The sequence below is a fragment of the Amphiura filiformis genome, chromosome 11 (genome assembly GCF_039555335.1).
Source record: "Amphiura filiformis chromosome 11, Afil_fr2py, whole genome shotgun sequence".
NCBI classification, from domain to species: Eukaryota; Metazoa; Echinodermata; class Ophiuroidea; order Amphilepidida; family Amphiuridae; genus Amphiura; species Amphiura filiformis.
Genome location: NC_092638.1, coordinates 18,608,541 through 18,631,475, shown reverse-complemented (window position 1 = coordinate 18,631,475; position 22,935 = coordinate 18,608,541). Strand labels below are relative to the sequence as shown.

The 22,935-nt window shown below is 35.9% G+C and overlaps 1 protein-coding gene across 9 annotated transcripts in view; it reads right to left on the bottom strand.

Annotated features, from left to right (window-relative positions):
• LOC140164487 (uncharacterized) overlaps positions 1–22,756 on the bottom strand; it is a 45,605-nt gene extending 22,849 nt beyond the window's left edge. For 6 of the 9 annotated variants that reach the window (XM_072187778.1, XM_072187770.1, XM_072187774.1 and 3 more), the window contains exons 1-2: positions 22,625–22,756; positions 389–505 (exon numbers count right to left, since the gene is read on the bottom strand). The gene's annotated coding sequence lies outside the window, so the exon portion shown is untranslated. Of the gene's footprint in view, positions 1–377; positions 506–22,624 lie in introns of all 9 variants that reach the window. The other 3 variants (XM_072187772.1, XM_072187776.1, XM_072187775.1) reach the window with 3 other exon arrangements.
• Positions 22,757–22,935: the final 179 nt, after the last annotated feature.

Here is a 22,935-nt window from a genome sequence, read left to right as displayed (position 1 = left end):
CTACATGTAAGGTTCACCATCTTTAAGGTTTGCTATCACTAATTACAAAAAAGGCCTTTATTTCTACATGTAGTAGGCCATTCTCTGGCCACATGTGTGTTTTAACTGGGGTATTTCACACTAATTCTCATGTGCCTGCTTTAAAAATACACTGTATAACAATAACACCATATTGTTTGCATAGTTACACTAAAATCTAGAACCTCCGGTATTAAAATCTCCTTTATCAATAGTTTTTCGATCTTGTCTTTGGCCTCTTCAAGTTGCATTGACCCACATGTCTTACAGAAATTTAGCTTGCCCATCTTTTACTGATTGACCATTCAGGAGCTGTACATGGATGAGAAGTCAAGACAATATACACATAGTTCAATTACCTACAATGTACACATGTACAGTATGATGTGTTTGAATAACATAGGCTGATCTCGTTGGTAGTGTTGCTCAGTAACTTCTCTTCTATCTGTAGCAAGATTCATGGACTCTCCACCTTCATCATATGTTCCTGTACAAAGAGTGAAAAAACAGAATGGTACGGATCTAATTATGACGGTGATCAATACCAGGATGGGGCACATATTTTTTGGCATGCTAAAAGGGCGGGACATACATGTAGATTTTGTGGCATGCCAAAGAGGGAAGCGATTTTCGGTACATATATTTGGACAGTTTTGATACTAAAAAGGTGCAGAAATTTAACAGAGCTGTTAAATTATAAATATTCATTATAAATAAAATAAGCACCCAGAAACCTATAACAATGCATATCAATTTTGATATCACTGATATCGAAATTTGAAAAGAATAAAGTGAATTGATACCTAGCCAGCCTGTTTAATATTGAGGTAGAGTTATTAAAACAATTAACACTCAAATCATATATACCGGTACACTGTACATGTATCAGACTGTTTGTGTGTGCTTTCTTTGCATAAAGTGATGCCCTCTTGAAATATTAGAGTCACGCGGTAGCCGTGACCAGCAAGTTTTTTAAAAAAAGACTGATAAAGAAGACTAATAACATATGCTCCAGCGAGACTATATTTACACCTAACATTAAAACACTTGACTTCTATTGTTCGATGTTATTTTTCGCTGGGTACAAAATGTATCTAAAACCATGGTAAATGTTATTTACAGTCCAAGGTGTAATATCTTGACAACTCATTAATTCCAAAAGGGCCACCAATCCTACAGTCAATCATTGTTCGTAATAAACAAATATTTTTGCTTCCATTTCACGCGGTATTTCATAGCGAAAATTAGTTGCAAATCAAACTGATCCAGAATTTTTGGACACTGCTACAGGTCTACCTGGTTCTCACCTTCACACTACTTTTTCAGATTCACTTCCAAATATACCCTAGCAGTTTCTGAGATACCCTACATACAAATTCTGAGCCCCATTCGCCAAAAAATCAAATTTTTCACAATTCTTTTGTTCTTATCGGAAGACGCATCCATTTATATAATAAATGCTGTATTTCGACACAGCAATTTTCAGCAGAGGCCCATGGCCTAATGGTTAGGGCGTTTGACTCCAGATACGCTATCCCGAGTTCGAAACCCGGTGACCAACTGATTTTTTTTTTTTTCAATATTTTATTAAACAATTTAATGTCACTTATCAAGGATAACATAATTTTAAACATCCAGTGCTCTTGTGATATTATTTTTTTATTAAAGCAATTTAAAAACACAGCATAGTGTGATACAACACCATCAAGGATCAAAAGAAATCTGAATAACACAAGAAACTAGATCAGGTATTTATAGGGTATACGACGTTACTCATTGTTATTCTCATTTAAATATATTTTGTCCTACCACGGACAAATTCGCATGATAATAGGACAATAAAACATGATTGTGATATGTATGAATGGTTGTTGAATCGATTTAGAGACCTGACTCTCTGTCATCTTCAGCTATCGTAGAACATGACAATTGTCATACCGTCCCGGTAGGTTGATTACAAACACTCTGTAGGTGTGGAAAATTGTTCCGCTAGTATGGACGGCCAGCAGGAAAAAAATCCAAATAACATTTATCAAGCATATATACATGTAGTACGGAAGCGTCTATGTGACACAACTTGACAAGATAATTATCTTGCCATGTCGACTTATTATCAGCATTATGTCAACATGACGATATAAAATATCTCGCCAAGACAACTGAACAAACAAGTCAACATGGCAAGATATATTATCATGCTAAGTCGACATACCAAAAATGGATGTCGTCTTCAAAATAAATTATTATGCCAAGTCAATTTAGCAACAAATTAATGTCAACATAGCAGGATATTTTTTCACGTCCAGTTGACTTAAAAAACAAACAATAAGTCAACATGGTAAGATAAATCATACCAAGTAATAGTAATTTTTGACACCGTATAATTTAAATTATTTAAAAGCATCCTCGGGATGTAGAGGAGGGGCGGCCCGAAATTAAAGGGAAGATTAAAACGACAACCCTCACAAGACCGCCGACAACCGCCGCTAATATGGATATCCAACAAGATTGCCCGCAGGGCTACAAAGAACCACAAACTGCGAAATTTGGATATCCAGCTAGATTGCCCCGCAGGACTCAGGAACCACAAATCTTGAAATATGGATATCCTACAAATTAAAACCACAAACCGCGAAAAACCGCCAACAACTGCCGCTCAATAGAAATATCCAACTAGATTGCCTTTCGCAGGGCTACAAAGAACCACAAACCGCGAAATTTGGATATCCAACTAGATTGCCCAAGAGGGCTATAAAGAACCACACACCGCGAAATATGGATGTCCAACAAGTTTTAACTATAAATTAGCCCTCGATAGAGGGCAAGGCTTGAAGGATTAGGGAAATTATAACAACGAACCGCGAAAGTTACCTTAACAAACAATATAAGTCAAAATGGTAAGATAAATTATCATACCAAGTAATAGTAATTTTTGACACTGTATAATTATTGAAAAGCATCCTCGGGATGTAGAGGAGGGGCGGCCAAACTTTAAAAAAAAAAAAGGGAAAATTAAAACCACAAATCTCAAAAGACCGCCGACAACCGCCGCTCAATAGGGATATCCAACTAGATTGCCCCGTAGGACTCAGGAACCACAAATCTTGAAATATGGATATCCTACAAATTAAACACACAAACCGCGAAAAACCGCCAACAACTGCCACTCAATAGAAATATCCAACTAGAAAGAACCACACACTGCGAAATAAGGATGTCCAACAAGTTTTAAATATAAATTAGCCCTCGATAGAGGGCAAAGCATGAAGGATAAGGAAAATTATAACCACGAACCGCGAAAGACCTCCAACAACCGCCGCTCAACAGAGATATCCAACTAGATTGCCTGCAGGGCTACAAAGAACCACACATCGCGAAATATGGATATCCAACAGGCTTAAACAATAAATTAGCCCCGATAGAGGACAGGGCTTGAAGAATAATGGAATACCACAAACCGCGAAAGACCGCCAACAACCGCCGCTCAATAGAGATATCCAACTAGATTGCCTGCAGGGCTACAAAGAACCACAAACGGCGAAATTTGGATATCCAACTAGATTGCCTCAGGGCTTCAAAGAACCACGTACATTTTATAGGTTTAGCTACATATACTGTATTTTTTATTGTCATAAATCAAGGATAATATTATTCAAACTTCTATTTTTCGCTTTATTCGTCTTATGTAGTACTTCAGTAACGGATGACTTTTCAAGCTTGGAGCTACTCGCCTTCATTCATAAAAAAGAAAGGAAATCTACCAAAAAAACGTTGACAACGTAAAGAAAGCAAGTTTAAAAAGCCCCACCTCGGCTCACTTTTTGAAACTTGGTCCCATTTTGAACATCAAATACAGCGCTTCCAGCGTTTTAATAATAGCATGACTGGCATTATATGCCTATTTGTTATTTATTTAATTCGATCATTAATCATGAAATTAATATTATAAAACAAAACATATATAGGATGTTGGCTTACCATGCAAGAGCAAGATTATAACCTTTCTGATCTTACAAATTAATATCGCATCGGCACATTAAAGACTCATAACACATATGGAAATGTTTGAAGTTGATAATATTATGATAAAGTTTAAATCAGTTCCAGGAAATCAGTACGTTTTACAAATGGGACCAAGTTTCAAAAAGTGAGCCGAGGTGGGGCTTTTTAAACTTGCTGCTTTCTTTACGTTGTCAACGTTTTTTTGGTAGATTACATTAACTGCCGACTGCCTTGTCTTTTTAGTGAAAATCCAAGGCAATTATCAACTTGCCCTAAAAAAGTTGCTGTGCCCCTTCAGATCCTTAAAAAGGAGGGACTGCCGTTCTTCTCTCAAACCCAGTGTAAAAAACACAATTTTCCTTCATTTTCCCTACCCGGTGATCGCACATCCGGGCACCGCCTGATTAACAACGTTTACCCAGGCCGGGCCCTAGCTCTTGACCAATCAGGGTCACGTGCGCTGAATGCACATTAAACCGCTGTGATATTATATACGGTAATACACTTATCATCATGATTTAGGGGTTAACCGGGTTCATTCATAATGTGTATTTTCATGACTAAACGACCGTTGTTGATGCCCGAGGGGCCCGGGCGAGGGCATAAACAACCGTTTAGTCATGAAAATATATGAATGAACCCCGCACAGCGTCATCATCACTATATCTTCGTGTCAAAAATTGCCGTGATAGTACGATGAATCCTCTCGTTTTTCAACAGCTACGCATGGCGATTTTGTTCGAGATAGGCCGAGCGACTCAGGCTAAGCATGTACCATTTACACATGATATGAGATTCCACAGAGCCTGCCACACAGTTTCTATTCTATGTTTTACGATTTGCGCATGATCAGTATCCCATATTACAAGAAAATTTGATTTGTTGTCAGGTAAATCCCAGGTTTTATACACTAACTGTGAATTAAATACACTAATTAACGAGGACCGGTGTTTTGCTGTGGATATATTTTACTGCATTTTATAAGTAACGATTTTGATCTTCAAAATAAAAATTGTGATATATTCAACTGTTTGAGAATTCCAATTCTATAAAGGAACACATGTATTAGAAAATTAAATCACAAGTCATACAATACACACTTTACCACTTTCTTTATCTGCGACTGCGTCAATAATAGAATATCGATTTCAATCGAATTGAATACATCGCTCCATTTTGAGTTTGTAGTTCACCACTGAGCGATCCACCGATCGATTGCTAGCCTATCAGATCAGGGTTGTAGCTAGACCAAGTTGAGTGCCGGCTAATTTTACTATCAAATATAGAGTGCTGGCTCGGGGCACAATCTTTTTAGCGAACACGAGGGATCAGGGAATAGGAAAGGGGGTATACCCCAAAATTTTTTTTGTTTTTTTACTCTTTTCATGATGAATAAATCATTTGTGGGGAAAAAATTTAATTTTTTTTTTTTTTTTTTGAGTGCCGGTCCGTGCCGGTCGGCCCGACCGGCGTGGCTACAACCCCAGACAAACAAGAACCTAGACCTATGACTTTGACTCGCGTAGTGAAGCCGACAATGCTTGGCAACGAATTTGACAAGGACGCATACCGGACGCAAACAAGCAGACATGTTTATGCGTCTATGGAACATGTTGCATTTGACGCGCGATAACGGCGCAGTAATCACGCAAACGAAGCGCGTCAAACATGTATGGCGCGATATTTCTCCGCGCCTAGTAACCCCGTCAATATCACCTTGGATACGGGGCTTCACCTCCCGCTGTGGTAAAGGATGGGCAGTAATAGGTCTAGGTGGTATGTCTATGGCTACAACCCTGTATCAGATAGAACTTCTTTTCTTGCGTTCGGTGAAATACCACTCGCCCGTCGCTCACCAACGGAGTATTAAGTTTATATTTATAATATATAGGGTGTCGACACTGAGTCTGTGCCCCGTTCATACATACCAGAACATTTTGTGATATTTCATCAAAATAATAACAAAAAATGACAAGTAACATTATTAAAAATCATGGGCATTTTTCCTTCCCGGCGATCGCACATCCCCATTCCAGGTAGTACACCGGGAATAAAAGGCTCTTGACCAATCATGCGCGCCGTTAGCATGTATACAAAACTGCTCCATTGACACTGTACATAATTTCGATCGGCAGTCTGGGCATGCGCAGATTGACATTTGCATAGCTAACGAGCTTCGCCCACATGCACAATGGCGCGCACCATATGTTTTACCATTGAATTATCGTCCACAACAACCATTTGATCCATGCATATCGATTAGAGGTTAATAACTGCGCATCGGTTATTTGGAGGGCATTGTGAAAAATCTAAACATTTTGCCTTTGGAACCGAGGAATATCCCGAGGGGCGTAGCCCGAGGATATTCCGAGGTCCAAAGCAAATGTTTAGATTTTTCACAATGCCCATATATTACCGATGCAAAGTTATTAACCTCATTCATAACTTTCGTCACTTTAATCTCTTCACCTTACAAAATAACACAAAATTTTGCTCAAAAGTTTATAAAAATAGATGATTTTTACATCTTCCCTTGCCAAAAATCGATCAGGCTAAAACAGAATGACCAATAACAAAAGTGCGTATCACAATCTGTGCAAATATGGTAGCGCGCGCAATCCAAATCGCAGCCAGCGCAGCAAGAGTTTGTTGGACGCTTACAATACCGCAAGATCGAGAAGTCAATTGTGTGCGACATTGGAACAATTACGCATTTTGCGGTCAATTGTGAGATATTAATGACCTCGATTTGCGTTCGCGTTTTGCAAATAATAAAATATGATTGGATCGCACGCATCGCGTTTATTAATGAGGTTATGAATCGTGCTTAATCACTTCCTGGTAGTGCTTGTTGCTGAATTCGGCACCAAAAGTAAAATATGACTCTCAAGTCTCAACTTTACGCTAAAAACATACCCGATTGCTGAAAAAACCTCCTTTATGATAGGAAGCAATCAAATTTCGACAGTTTAATTTACTTAGATTTTGCAATCCCGAGTTCCGAGCTGCAAAACTGACTCGAAACAGCGATGAAAAAATTGCTGTACATGTTTGTAACTTTGGTAATATTTGTCCAAATTCGCCGGGGTAAAAAGTATCTTGATCAAAACATATAGTGCTGGGCTCACATGTACAAGATAAGATGACACCGGAAGGGTATTGTCATTGGTTTGCAATGGGAAGTCAATTATGTTTGCCAATCGGGATATCGATTGATTCGCCCAGCGCTCAGATTTTCCCAATGACGCATGACGTCATAATAAGCGGCGCTGTTTATTACGACTTGCCTTATTGGGATATAAACGAGCTACCGTATTTGGATACGATAGATAATTTATGTCCGTTGAAATTCCCTACACAGTTTTGTATGTGGTTAGATAGCGTGTATGTGTATGAACATGCTTTTCTATCATACATACGCGTTATATAACAGTATACCGTATGCGATTGATCGTAAACAAGCTGCGTCAGAACCGATGGACGCTCGCGAGTATGATATACGCGCGTATGGTCGTGAGCTATTTACGCAAAGCGCGAATGATGTACATGAGTTTCGCGCGCGTCCAAACACGGTGGACTGAGCAAGTAAACGTTTTCTTACAAAATCTTAGCAATGGAAAAACTTTAAAAGGATCAGAAATTGGTAGTTTTTAGTCCAAAATGACGATATTTTTTAGTTGTGGAGGAAAATAACAGCACGCAAAATGTTACGTATACATGAACGTGGCGGGGTTCATTCATATATTTTCATGGCTAAACGTTGTTTATGCCCGAGCCGAGGCATAAACAATCGCTTAGTCATGAAAATATATGAATGAACCCTAATTTATATAATATTGTTTATCATTTTTAAAAGTTACAATAAAAATGCTCATTGCTGCATTTTTTTAAATATGGCTGCATTTGGCTTCGGAAGCTTTCCTTTCGCAGACGCAGTGAGACAGGGCCGCAGACTCGCAGCTAGCGCAGCGACGCAGTGCAGATAATTAATTTAATGGAAACAGGACGGTTCGCACCCTTTCAATTTCGGACCCGTGCACTTTCGCCCCCTTTCAATTTCGCACCCGTGCACTTTCGCCCCCTTTTTAAACCGCGGGTAATGTGCTGCTGTTGATTGATGATGCACGATCGATCGCTTCAACTCCCGGCGGTACAGTGGGGTGTTGTATGTGTATAGTATTGGTTGACTTTTGAGTGTTGATTGTCTGTGTTTGCAGTACCGGTACTGGGTTCAGCGTGTACAAAAGCAAATAGTATGTTGATGGACTCTCCGGTTCGATTGAATTTAATAGGCCTATATTATTACGATATATTAAATGTGCTTCGACTAAAGATTGGTATTCATTATGTTTTTGAGTTGTTATTTTGTTTTACTTAGGCCTATTTTATTTTATTTCATTTCTATTTTATTTTATTTTAAGGGATCTGGAATGAGCGTTTATTGCGTTTCGACAGTATTTTTTGAGGGACATGAGAGCACCTCAGACCTATCGAATTGCATTCTGAATACGAAGCATGTCTTTCTGATATCAAATAATTTTTATTTTTTGAAAATCACAATATAAGGCCAAATAAAAAATAAAACATGTTTCACGTCCCCTCCCGCTTCCTTTTTTGAGGTTTCTTCAATTTTATTTTTATTTTTTGAAATTCAGTTATAACTTTTCAAAAAATATGTCTAGGAAGTAGAGATGCTTTCTATAGCCTTGCTAATATACAAGAAACACTTTTGTAAGGTTTTGTGATAGTAAGAGGGGCCTATCTCTCAAAACAACAAATAAAAAGAGGCCTCCTCCTTTTTCCAGGCATTATTGTATACGCTAAAACAGCTCTAATTATGGGTATTTACACCGATTTTGCGATAAAAAATAAAAAATAAAAAGCCCCCTCTTCCTCCTTTTTTTCAAAAACCCGGACGTGAAACATGTTTTTTATTTTACTTGGCCTAATACAAATTTTATGACAAATTATAAAAATTTAATATTTTTCAAATTTTTGATATATAACAGTCCTCAAGTAATTATATAAATCTAATGATATATTCTTAAAGTGTATGTAGCTGGGAGGAAAAGCCGACGGTCAATTGAAAATTTTGACCTTTCATATTGAAAATATGGATTTTTTCCCCAAAAGACCAATTTTTTTTTGGTGTTTTGGGAAAAAAAATCCATATCTCCAATAATGAAAGGTCAAAATTTTCAATTGATCGTCGGCTTTTCATCCCACCTACATACACTTTAAGTAAAAATCATCAGATTTATAAAGTTTACTTCAAGTACTGTTAAATATCAAAAATATCAATTTTTAATGATTTGCCATAAAATGTGTATTAAATTGCAATTTCAAAAATCAAAATTATTTGATATTAGAAGGACATTCTTCGTATTCAGAATGCAATTCGATATGTCTGATGTACTCTAATGTCCCAAAATATATACTGTCCAAACGTTCATACCCCAGCCCTTAAGCCTATTAATTATTTTTATTTTATTATTATTATTATTATTATTATTATTATTACTAGCGGGATACCAAGGCTTCGCTGGTCCCCGCCAGATGGGAGCGCTTCACCATAACAGGAATAATTACTGAACAGGTAGAATCATTGAAAAGGTACATTTTATTTTTCTAAACCTGTCTCTTCTTACACTTTCTTTTTTAGTTTCTTTTGCTTAGCTTGTGATTTTCCGTTTCCATGTTATTTATTTATTTAACCTCGTTCCCATTATTTTCTAAATCTGTTCTTTCTTACATTTCCCTTGAGCTTCTTTGTTTATTTGCTGCTTGTGATTTCTCGTTTCCATGTTTTTTATTTAATTCTGTTCTCATTATTTTAGCTTGAACTTTTTTCTTACATTTCCTGATTAGTTTCTTTCCTTCTTTGTTTCGTTCCCGTTTCATTTAGTTACTTTAACTCGTACTTTTTTGTCCTCATTTTAATTTAATTTTTCTTCATACTACTGCTTCATGTTGTTTATACAACAAACATCTTTTTCCCGTATTTATTCCTCTCATAGCGTGTCTGCGGACTTGTTCACCCGTTATCATAATCCCGTGACCCGTCCATGTACCTTTTTGTCCTTTATTTTTCCTTCTTTCCGTATTATCATGTCCACTGGTCTCTGGCTCGCAGTCGCGTGGCTCTGCGCCGCTTACGCGCCCATTGGCGTAAATGCGCATTACGCACGAGGCGCCGACGCTGCCGGCCAGCTGCAGTGACGCGTAGTCTGGCAAAGGATTTTCATAACAAAAAACCCGTTTTTACCCATATTTTCACTATTTTTGCAGCCAATTCGTGACCGTTTTCAACCAAATAAAGTTTAAACACGTTCCCGTATATTCATCGATCTCCCGCATGAATTTGGCGACATTTGGATCGAAACTGACGGAGCCTTTATAGCGATACATACATACATAGATACATAGATACATACAACATTCCCCTATTTATAGTAAGATTATTATTATTATTATATTAATTATTATTATATTATTGTTATTAGAATTATGTTACCTTATTAGTACTTTATAATAGGCTATATAATTTAGTATTCAATTATTTATGGCCTATAAAGTATAAAATTTATAGGGCCTAATATTGATATGGCCAAAAATATGATGGCTTATAATTTATAATTTTATCCCATCTTTATGTTGCCGAATTGATCTTCTTTGACATGACACTAATGGAAAAAAAATATTTAGCAAATTTCTCAAAGACAAATGCGCACAAGCAAAACAAATGCCTGCAGCAGCTTTGCGATAATGCTGTGCCGACTTTCACCACCTTTCTTCACCGCGAGTATTACCTGCCACTAGTGCGCGAAAGCGCCGGGCGTGACATGGGTTCAATCAATGCAATGGTAGCCTACGGTGACTAGGCAGTAGCACGCATATATTCGTCCCAGAACACACCCGTGCGGATCGATTGCTTGACAAGTCTCCGGCCCGCAGCGCCAGCGTGATTGTATAAAGTGTGACTCCTTCAACCCATTATGTAATGAATGACTTACGCGAAAGCGCCGGGTATGGTGTAGGTCCAATCAATGGTAGGGTACCTACCGTAAACAGACACGCAAAAGTGCCATATGCCTCTTGACGTACGATCGTAAAATAGTATTAATCAGGAAAGTTTTCTGTTCGTTTTAATGAGAAATGTAAATAATGAACCAAATGTTTTAACTTTAAAGAATTATTTTTTGGACATAAACATTATGTAGCCAGAGGTTTCCAGTGGTATAAAAATCTCATTTTTTTGGAGAAAAGTGAGGGGCTAATAATAATAATTATAATAATAATAATAATATAAATAATAATAATAATAATAATAATAATAATAATAATAAAAATAACTTTATTTATACACGGTAAAACATGTTCAATACAATATTGATCTTCCACATGTCCGTGTGGATATTAAAACATTACTAAAATATAAAATATAAAAAGTTTGTTAAAAGATAATTATAATGCAAAATGTACATAGACTAATACAATATTTCACTAAGAGACAAACAATTTATAATAAATGAATATGATAAAAATAATCTGCATTCATCCTCATATCATTGTTATTCTTCTTCTTATTATTATCATATTATTATCATTATATTATATTATTAAATAAACTTTGTTTATATTATTAACATTGTTATTATTATTATTATCATATTATTATTATTATCATCATATTATATTATTAAATTAACTTTGTTTATATGTTTTGTGTGGAAACAGGACACCTCGCCCACAAGCAACTTCGCCTACACGGCATCTCGCCTACGTGCCATCTCGCCCCCTATGCAATCCAATGCATTGCAATGGCGGTTGTGGATGTATCATGACGATCGATGTGACCGGAAGGGTCGTTGTGTTCCTGTGTTGGTAGCAGACTATACGATCAATGATTCGTTCCAATGAATGCACGGGAATATTCAACAAATTTGTGTGTGTGTTTTATAAATTGAGGCCCCTACCGTCCCGTCCCGGTGTAGATTACCGGTATGTTCGGTTTTTAACACACCGTGCTGATGTGATTATAACAATATTTTTTTAATATTTTAATATGTGTATGCATTTTTTCAACATGCATTTTTAATAATTTGATAACTTCGTGTTAAAGTGTGTTATCGTGAATTTTTATGAAGATAATTATAAAGAAAAAATATGGCAGTCTTAATTTTTTTAATACCATTGATTGTTAAAACTTTCAGCCTACTTTTAATAACTTGATAACGTGATAAAGTGTTTAAAATAAATTTTGGCAATTTTCAGCGAGCAGGGCCTGTACTGTGCGTTTCGCCCCTTTTAACACCGCGGGTATTTGCTGCCGACGATTGCTTGACAAGTCCCCTGCGTGACTGCCAGCCAAACCACGGAATGGCCCGGAAATGGAATATACTGGATACGTTGCGTACTACGGTCACAGTGCCATTGATTTACCCATGTCATACCAGCGATTTCATGGAAGTCTTTACTTGCCAGCGTGTTGGAGGACGGGTAGTGTGCGCAACAAAAAATTGTAATTATGGGCCGTGTTAAAACATGTTTTGTGCTTGTAAGTCCGTACCATGCACACGAAGACGAGGGAAAGCCATTGAATTATGATTCAAAATCATAAGGGTAATGAAAGTTGATTCCAAGTTTCCCATCATCGTCATCTCTTTTTTACATTATATTAGCTTATATTTTCACGAACAATAATTAATTTAATATACATGTCCGAAATTTAGGCCTTATAAATGTATTTTTATGTTAAATCCTTATGTATTTTACTTTTACAGATATGTTTTCATGAACAAAAGAATCAATTAGGCCCTATTATATGTGTTATTTTATTTTACAAATTATGTTTACTTCATATAAGTTCATACTTTTTTTTGTTAAATTAATTATGGCCAGTATGGCCTAATAATTTATATAATATGGCCAAAAAAGCGCTTGCGAGTTTTGTGTATTTTTATTTAATTAACCGAATCATTCATTTTACCGGCTCAAACTCACTTAAAATAAAGTTAGAGATGTTCAAAACTTTTAAAACTTGCAGTCGTGTAAAAGATATTAAATCAGAGAAGATCTTCTTTGACATAGCCTAATGAAACAATTAAGGGAAAAATAAATTTTTCAAAGACAAATGCGCACAACTAGCAAAACAAACGCCAGCAGCATGCAGCTTTGAGATATTTTGTGGGAGGCTGTGCAGTGACTTATGCCCCATTTTGCACCGCGTGTTAACGGGCGGATATTCATTAGCTACCACTTACATGAATGGTACCATGATCCAAGCACGCAAAAATGGCAGAATACACCGATGTACCTTCCTTGACAAGGCCGGGCCCCGCGCGCGGCCGCATGGCATAGGCTACACACAGCATACACACTGATGTACGATCGATTGCTTGACAAGTCCCGGTCAAGTATGCTCTCAGTTTGTGATTAAGACCCCGAGAATTATCACGGGCCATGTTTTGTGCTTGGTCGGACGTAGGCCTATCGGAGGCACGCGAAGAAGAAAAAGTTGCAAATGTTTGCAAAACTGGTTAATACTAAATACGATTTCGGTAAAATTTTAATTTGGGTTTTTTCTTTGTCAAATATTATTAGTATTAACGTGCTCCCTTATAGGCCTACACATCCAAAGACCCATCATTTTCTTATTGTTTTCACGCATAAAGACTAGCTCCCAAGGAATATTTCCTCCCAAGACCATCAAGTTTTAGAATATGGCCCAGAAAGAACTCTTTTCTTTTTCTTTTTCTTTTCTTTTTTTGGGGGGGGGGGGGTCTTCCCTCGAAGGCCTCATTTGTTAGCAACTGCCCTCGAAAGACCTCTTTTTTGGATCCTACTCCTATTTATTGCACAATTTTGCCCCCGAAATACCTTATGAGCGCGAAAATGGAAAATGTTACTTTTGCGCGCATAAAACTGAATCTGGAATCTGTGTTTTGTTTTCTTTCTCCTATAATTCTATAATGACTTTGGTTTGTTTATTTGTTCTCTCTACGTCCACTCCCGCATACACACCCCACCTAACACTCCCGCTAACACTCCATACACCCCCCTTCATGAACACATCTCGAAGAATCAAGCGCGGAAATTGAAAATGTTACTTTTGCGCGCATAAATCCGAATTTGAATTTTTTGTTTTTGTTTGAATGTTGTGTTTGTTAGAAATCAGTAAAGAAATATGATGTGCATATGTATAATATACAAGAAGGTATACACATGATAAATGAAAGAAAGATAATAATTATAATAATAGAAACAAGGAAGGAATTATTTTAGACAAGTGTTAATTGTGTGTATGCCCAGCCTGATCATGCAAACGCGACATCCGAGTAATCCGAGCTTCCAAATCTGGGTGTTTGATAAGCCTAGATAGGGAAGACCCATTCAGTGAGACGGTGCGCACATGAACAGGCAAAATTGGGCAAAATAATAATTTATATGAAGTTTAAAATGAAATCATGTATGGTATTTGATAGACCTAGAAGACGCGGTGCGCGTGTTAATAGGATCTAGGAAAAATATGGAGTTATATGAAGTTTAAAACGAATCATAAAGCCAAACAACCTACATCTTCCAAATCTGGGGAAAATGTAGACTATGCCATAGTCTATTTTTGATAAATAAAAGCATGTTAATCATGATGAAAGCATTCAGTTGAACTCGAAATTATACTGATATTTAATACATCAAAATACTAGTATAAAATTGTTATGAAAAAGTTAATTATATTAGTGACAGTAAAAGTAAAGTGGCTTATATTATTGAATGCAACATATCATAATGTCATAATTGTATTGGCACTTCAGTACTGAACAATTCCGATTTTAGAATCTGCCAGTTTATTAATCGCGAAATTCCAGGTTAAAAATAACAAACAGAGGGAGTAGGGTGACTGAAAAGATCAGATGTGAAAATCTATCAATTGTGCACACATTAATTAAATCAGAGTTTTAAGCTTAAATACATATCCAGAGTATGCACAATGGGCAAGTGGACTACGGGGTAGTCTGCACTTGGGAAGCTAACAAACAGAGGGAGTAGGGTGACTGAAAAGATCAGATGTGAAAATCTATCAATTGTGCACACATTAATTAAATCAGAGTTTTAAGCTTAAATACATATCCAGAGTATGCACAATGGGCAAGTGGACTACGGGGTAGTCTGGAAGCTAACAAACAGAGGGAGTAGGGTGACTGAAAAGATCAGATGTGAAAATCTATCAATTGTGCACACATTAATTAAATCAGAGTTTTAAGCTTAAATACATATCCAGAGTATGCACAATGGGCAAGTGGACTACGGGTAGTCTAGGGAAAATAACGAGTTACGTGAAGTTTCAAATTAAATCACAGCTCGTATATCAATAAACACATTTATTGCAGAAAATGTTTCCATTTGTTTGAAATTTTTTCCCAGGGTAGCTCCGATGTCTTACAAACATAATGAATTTGATTCCAATGTATATACTCAGTGGACATGTTAAAACATTACAATGCCAAATAATCAGAATGATCAGGGTTGAAACGTATTATGTAAAACGATCGAAGGCCTACACTATATGGTTTTATCTCTTGGCCCCGGCTCTTGCCAGTGCAGTTTCGGCACACTAAATTAATACTAGGAGAAACTTAAGAAATAAGGGAAGGATTCGATTTTGAGCTTGTCACCAAGAAATTTAAGAAAGAAGGACTCCGGGAAGGCCGAATAGACTTTGATCATTGGTCATCAAAAGGCCCTTCCATCATGAGACGACCATCTATATATACATGTTATGTGAGAAACGTAACACTTGCAGCTGTAAATGCGTAGGTCTTTTAGTTTTAGCTTTAGTCTTTCACATATCATTTCAGTACACCCATTATAATCATTTTTCTCTTTCCGTCCAATTATGCTTGTTTTGTACTCCGTCGGTAATCAAATGGTTCAAACTATAAACGAATACCGTATTAGATTGTTAAACCCGGTTTCCTCCTTCAGGCATAAGGCCAAAGTCTTTCTTTCCTTATGTCCTTAATTTTTCTTTATTCAATCCTGTTCTTTCTTGAGGCCCTAGGCCTAATTCTTTTTTCCCCTTTGATACGTTATTGTATTGTCAATGGTCATGTCATATATACATAAATAATTCAAACTTTCTGACTTTGGTTTGAGCTGAGACTAAAATACCTAAACCCTTACTTGCATTTGAATCAAATAAATATATTATATAGGATACATGCTAAATACTTGAAGCCAAAGCAATTAAGTATAACGAGTCAGATCATGCTGACGGTGTTTATGCTACATCATATGCGCAGGTGCTCCTTTGTTAAAAGGGAAATCCCTGATGAGGAACGGTCAAAGAGTATTGTTATTTCACTCCAGAAAATTGATTTCAATTCTATTCAAATTCAATTCTTTCTACACCTGGAGTCTTGCTATTCAATTCCAATTCAATCCACCTTGCTTTAGAATTAATTCAATTCGATTCCAATTCAATTTGTCATTTTCAAAATTATTTCAATTCAATTCCAATTCAGTGCAGTGAAATTAACAGCTAATCAATTTCAATTCAATTCTGAGCATTCATTTCAATTCCAATTCAATTCCAATTCCAATACAGTTGCAGTTTGTGTTAATTGATCAAATTTAAGGCACACTGCAAAAACTGCGTCGAGAGATTGAACTTTTTTGTCCTCGATTTGTAAACACATGTAAAATCTAAACACAAATGTCAAACTTCAAAACATCAAGTGTTTAATATTTAAACACAAGGCATTCTTCAATACGAAGGGTCAAAATTTTCAATTGATCGTCTGTTTTTCATCCCACCTATACATACATTTAAGTATAAATCATCAGATTTATAAAGTTTACTTTGAGTACTGTTTTAAATATCAAAAATATAAATTTTTAATCATTTAATTTGCCATAAAATGTGTATTACATTGCGAATTTCAAAAAATCAAAATTATTTGATATCAGAAGGACAATCTTCATATTCAGAATGCAATTCGATATGTCTGATGTGCTCTAATGTCCCACAATAAATACTGTCCAAACGCATACCCCATCCCTTAATGGTTTTCTTTTTACTTTTGAGCATAAAAATTAGGAGCTTGAGAAAAATAGGGGCTTTATATTAGTGCCAAAAGTTTGAGATCTTTGGCAAGTTGAGGGGATCTCATACTCACATTATCAATCATATCAAGCAATTTAAAACATTGGAAATGCTAAGAATCAATTTGCATCATACGGTATTAGAAGATATTAGTGTCTTTATGAACATAGAACCTATAATTTTTCCACATGACGAGATATTCTTCTAAAGAAGAACTCCAGAAAAATCTCAAAAAGTTTAAGTATACCAGTGTATCATACTTTTAATTTTCTTCAATATATGTGTATTTTATGCTATCATTTTTAAATGAAAGCTTTCCAGAATACTTAGTTGCAATATGTTTTGTAACACTTTATGTTTATGTTTTGTACCAGTTTATGGTGACTACTGTTTCTTTTTATTTATCACTAGCGGGCACTTTCGCGGTTCGCAAAGAAATGCAATTTTACAAATGCATCATCACCATGTTATAGTAGTGCTTGGTGATCACCACCCTCCGACTTTTTATTGCGAACAATTTTACCAACTCCCCTAATAATTTATTACCGATTAATCAGTCGTTTCATTTAATTCATTTGTGTTGTCCCCTATTATCCCGAAAAACTCACTTTTTTACTTATTTTGAGGCCAATACTTGACCGTTTTCAACCAAATAAACTTTAAACACATTGTCGTCTATTCCTCGATTTCCCGTGTGAATTTGGCGACATTTGGATCGAAACTGACGGAGCCTTTATAGCATACATACATAGATAGATACATACAACATTCCCCTATTTATAGTAAGATGTTTTAAAAAGTGATCTGGAATGACAGACATCTGCTTGTGAATTGAAATGCTGAATTGAAATCGAAGCTGAATTTCATTTCAATTCCACTTCATTCGTCATCACTCAACATGATTTCAATTCCAATCCAATTCAATTCTTCATTGCTCACGATGATTTCAATTCCAATCCAATTCAATTCATGCCCAAGCCCACTCATTTCGATTCCAATTCAATTCCAATGCATTGAAATGAAAATCGCCCAAATTCATTTCAATTCAATTCGATTTCAATGCATTGAATTAACATTATCAAAGAGTAGTGTAGTTCTCGCCAGTCAAGAAAGATAAACTGTGAAAGTCCACTTCCCGAAAAGGAACTTTCATTTGGCTTCATGGTCTTTCTTACGCCATGTGAGATACTAGTAGTGATCATATATTCTGAGCTAAGCATAGTTTGGTAACTATAAAGAAAAAAAAGGTCCTACTCGTCCGACTGTCAAAAAGCTGAGACCGTTGCATGAGTACGACATAGAGTAGGCCTACTAGCTTAAACATATAAATCATCATTATCAGTTTGTTTTATAAAGCAAAGTTTCAAATTATACGACATGCATGAATAAAGTACACATGACATAGGCCTACGTATCTTCCAAATCTAGGTTTATCAAACTCCCAGATTTGGAAGTTATATGAAGTGGTCCTTTTTTATTATTATTCATTTTTGCATTTATAAAAAACAGGACAAAACACAAATAACTTGAGAAAAAAAGATAGAAAGAATAAAAAACAACATACACAACACAAATACAAAAGCATCTCTAACATTATAATATATGACTAGTACATTATTATGCATATTTTTAAATTCGTTTTATACTTTGTTTGTCCGTGGGCACACGAGAAAGACAATAATATGTTATATTTATGTAATTACTAATTTTCTTTGTTGTTACATTATTTTCTTACACAAAACATTCCCATTTCATACGAAGTGGTCCTTCAATAATGTGTGATTTGCATAAAAAATAGCTTCCTATTTAAATGCTAGTTTTCACTGATAGCTCTTATATATTAGCTCGTACTGATCGCATTATCCCCTTTTAATTTCGAGCCAAACAAGTGAGGTAAATTTAAAACGAAGAAAATTGCTATTTCATTCCAGCGCCTACAATCTGTGTATTAGCTCACGATCATATTATTATCGGGCGGGGAGCTAAAGGAAAATTATGGACCCAAACCATACCGATCAGATAGGGCCTACCATGAGTCAGACTCAGATGCCAACAACAACCCACCAGGAACCACGGAAATCCATCCAAAAGTGGCAATATAATAAGAAGAAGTTAAGAACACATGCAGTAAAACATAAAATCAGACCAAATAAAAGAGGCGAATAAAAGTAAAACAAAATTGTGACTAAAAATATTTTTAAAAAAGTAGAACCACATAACAAAACAATAACATAACACATAACAAAAAGTAGAAAAACAAACATAAAAATAGAACAAAAAGACCAAAATAAAAAAAGAAAGAAAGACAAAAAAAACATACACAAAAAAAAAAAAAAAAAAAAGTGGAAAAAATGGAAAAACAAAAATAGGACAAAAAAAGCCCAACCCCCAAACATGTCCGAAAAACAATACCAAATAAACAAAATCAAAAGGAAACAGTACAAAATACAGACAGACATAATATTAATTGATACAGACAAAATAAAACAAACAAAAACGCATAATATACAAAAAACAATACGATCGTACCAAATTAGTATGTAGTAGGCTAAAAAACATTACAAAATAAAGAAAAGGATAACCAAATCAAAACGAGCCAAAATATAACTAGAAACGTAACAAAAAACAAGCAAAAAGCCATAGACCTATCCCAAACAAAGAAATTATTCACCAAACAAAGAAAAGCATAAACAATACACTAATTAAAGGAAAAAAACTAAATTGAAAATATATAACCCAAAACCCACTCAGACAAAGCTGTAATAAATCCAAACGAAGAAAAACAAATAAACATTAAACAACATAACAAATTATAGCAAGAACCAAGAACAACAACAAAGCCAAACACTAAAAAAACATTACGAAATATGAAAGAAGAATATTACAAATTACCCAATAAAGAAAACATGCAAAAGTCCAAAAGACTATTAAAAAAGCGGTACCGTAGGAAACGTAGGCCTATTAAATTTTGATGCACTATACTTTCCTTATTTCAAAACGCAATACTGAGCTACTATTCTAATTGCCGATATAGCTAAATTAGGTGAGGGGGAAATACAACTATTATACTTCTCAACTTCAAATCACCACAGCACCATCATCAAATCATCACCTATAACGACACCGGGCTATTCTCAAGACTACAACAGGACGTGGTCACTAGGGTGCATCTCTTGCCCCTCATGTTACACAAATTTCTTGTCCCTAGTCTCAAAACGTTCCATTGGTCAAAATATTACCCCATACCAAATTTAAAATTATTCCGAAGTCGTTTAGGGGGGCCTCCGTGTCGTTGAAATTGTTGGTCAATTGCCATACCATATGCATAAGGCAGCTATTTTGTTATACATGGTTAACATTAGAAATTACTGCTGCCTTATGTATTTTGTTCATGTAGTTGAGACTATTATGAATCAAGATGTTAAAAAAGCCCATGTCCCAAAATTAAACGTAAGGGAGCTATCTACAAGACCAAGTTTATGTAAACATAAATGGCTGCCCTTTGCTGCCTTTACTGTGTAATTGCGAAATTACTTAAATATTCATAACTTTCCTGTTTCCATGCCAACTTTGAACCGTTAAGCTGATAGTTACTACTATAGTGATCACACACTTGCATCTAGACCTTGCTGAATTTGATGAGACAACACACACAGGACTGAGGTTCTTCAAATCTTGAGATTGGATATCTCCGACTGGTACTGGCATGATCATTTACCTCATTCGGCTTTATACATTGTCTTTGTTGTAGCCGTTTAAGCCAGTGCTTCTCCTGTGTTGGTACTTTGTCAATTGTCACTGCAGAGTGCAACTGCAAAGTGTATAACATACCATTTTGTTTGATTTGGTTTTACATTGCAACTTTCTTTTATGTAGCTATGATTTAACTGGCACTTTTTGAAATTATATGATTCACATCATACATCAAGTAACCTTTGTAGGCCTATGAATATTTCCATGAGGTACATGTGTAGTTCTTGGATTGGAACCTCAAAGCAGCTCTTTATGGGGAACAAAAGTTTTGCCATTCACCTGGCCTAGCATCTACAATGCTCTGGAATCTTTAACTTAACTTCTGAGTTTGCTCACCACTACCTACAATAATGCAATTCACAACTTCATGAAACCATCTCTGCTGAGAACTCCGATCTGAAGATTTGAAGAACCTCAGCCTTCCATTCTTTTTTTTATTTAACATGATGCTGTCTCAGCAAATTGAGCAAAGTTTATAAATGTGCAAGTGTGCGATCACTCTTCTGTAGTAGTATCAGCCTAACAGGAAAGTTGGCACGAAAACAGGAAAAGATATGTATATCTCAACAAATTCACAATTACGCAGTAAAGACTGCAAAGGGCAGCCATTTATGTTTACATAAACTTGACCTCTGTAGATAGCTCCCTTATGTTTTATTTTGTTGAGTTAGACTATTTTAACATCTTGAATCATTAATAGTCCTAACTACATGAACAAAATACATAAGGCAGCAGTCATTTCTAATGTTAACCATGCAAAACAAAAAATAGCTGCCTTATGCATATGGTATGGCCATTGACCAACAATTTCAACGTCACGGAGGCCCCCTAAACGACTTGAATAATTTTAAATTTGGTATGGGGTAATATTTTGACCAATGGCACATTTTGAGACTAGGGACAAGAAATTTGGGTAACATGAGGGGCAAGAGATGCACCCTAGTGGTCACTATATTCTCGTCCATTCAATGGGGGCGATTTAATGAATACATCATTGATAGTACGATCTGAATACACACACATCCTGTGCGCATCGATCGTATACATTCCACAATGCCATTGCGTTGCATTGTCGCAATAGCTAATTAGGGGGCGAGATGGCACGTAGGCGAAATGGCGTGTAGGCGAAGTGCATTGTGGGCGAAGTGTCCTGTATTCGTTTTGTGTTACTCCCCCATTGGATGTTGTGTCATACTTTCATTGTTTTTAATTTTATCCATTGCTTGTTGACACTTGTATCCTTTTGGATCCATCCTTTGGTCGTCAGTTGGAACAAATTTTCACTGTTTTTATACATATTATAATTAATAATTAAATATAAATTTATTATTATTATTACTATTTATTATTATTACAATTTTTATCATTGAATTCTAATTATTTCATTATTTTGGGTAAGCCTGCTGCTAAAATATCTGGCCTGTAATATATACTGAGAAAAAAAAATCGTTCCTCTATTTTGTTATAAAAATATCTTTTCTTTCCTTCCTTCCCGGGTTTATCATGACTTAATAAGTGCATGCCCGACGGCCCCAGCATTAACATACTACGCCGCACCGCCGGGAGTTCAAGCAATCGATCGTGCATCAATCAACAGCAGCACAATACCCGCGGTATAAAAAGGGGGCGAAAGTGCACGGGTGCGAAATAGAAAGGGGGCGAAAGTGCACGGGTCCGAAATTGAAAGGGTGCGAACCGTCCAGCATTCAATTTAATGCGCTAAAAAACAGAGACTGAGTTTCTTACCATCACCTTTCAAGTCAGGGTGATACTAGCTCAGAAATGCAGTCCAAAACAGGCCTCAGACATCACCATGACACATAAAAACATGAAAACATGCAGGACTTCTTAGAGCATGAGAGTGGTTGATTTTGTATGATGCTGGATGCTGCAGCGCTTGATATTGAATTAGTGGAGGAAGGAAATCAATATTTTTTTTTTTTTGCAATTTACTCTATATCTGAAGTTTAAAAGTTTCCCGTCTTAAATGATTTATACAAAGTATATATAAAATAAAATACATCTGATGATTAGCATTGAATTAAAACAAAAAGTGA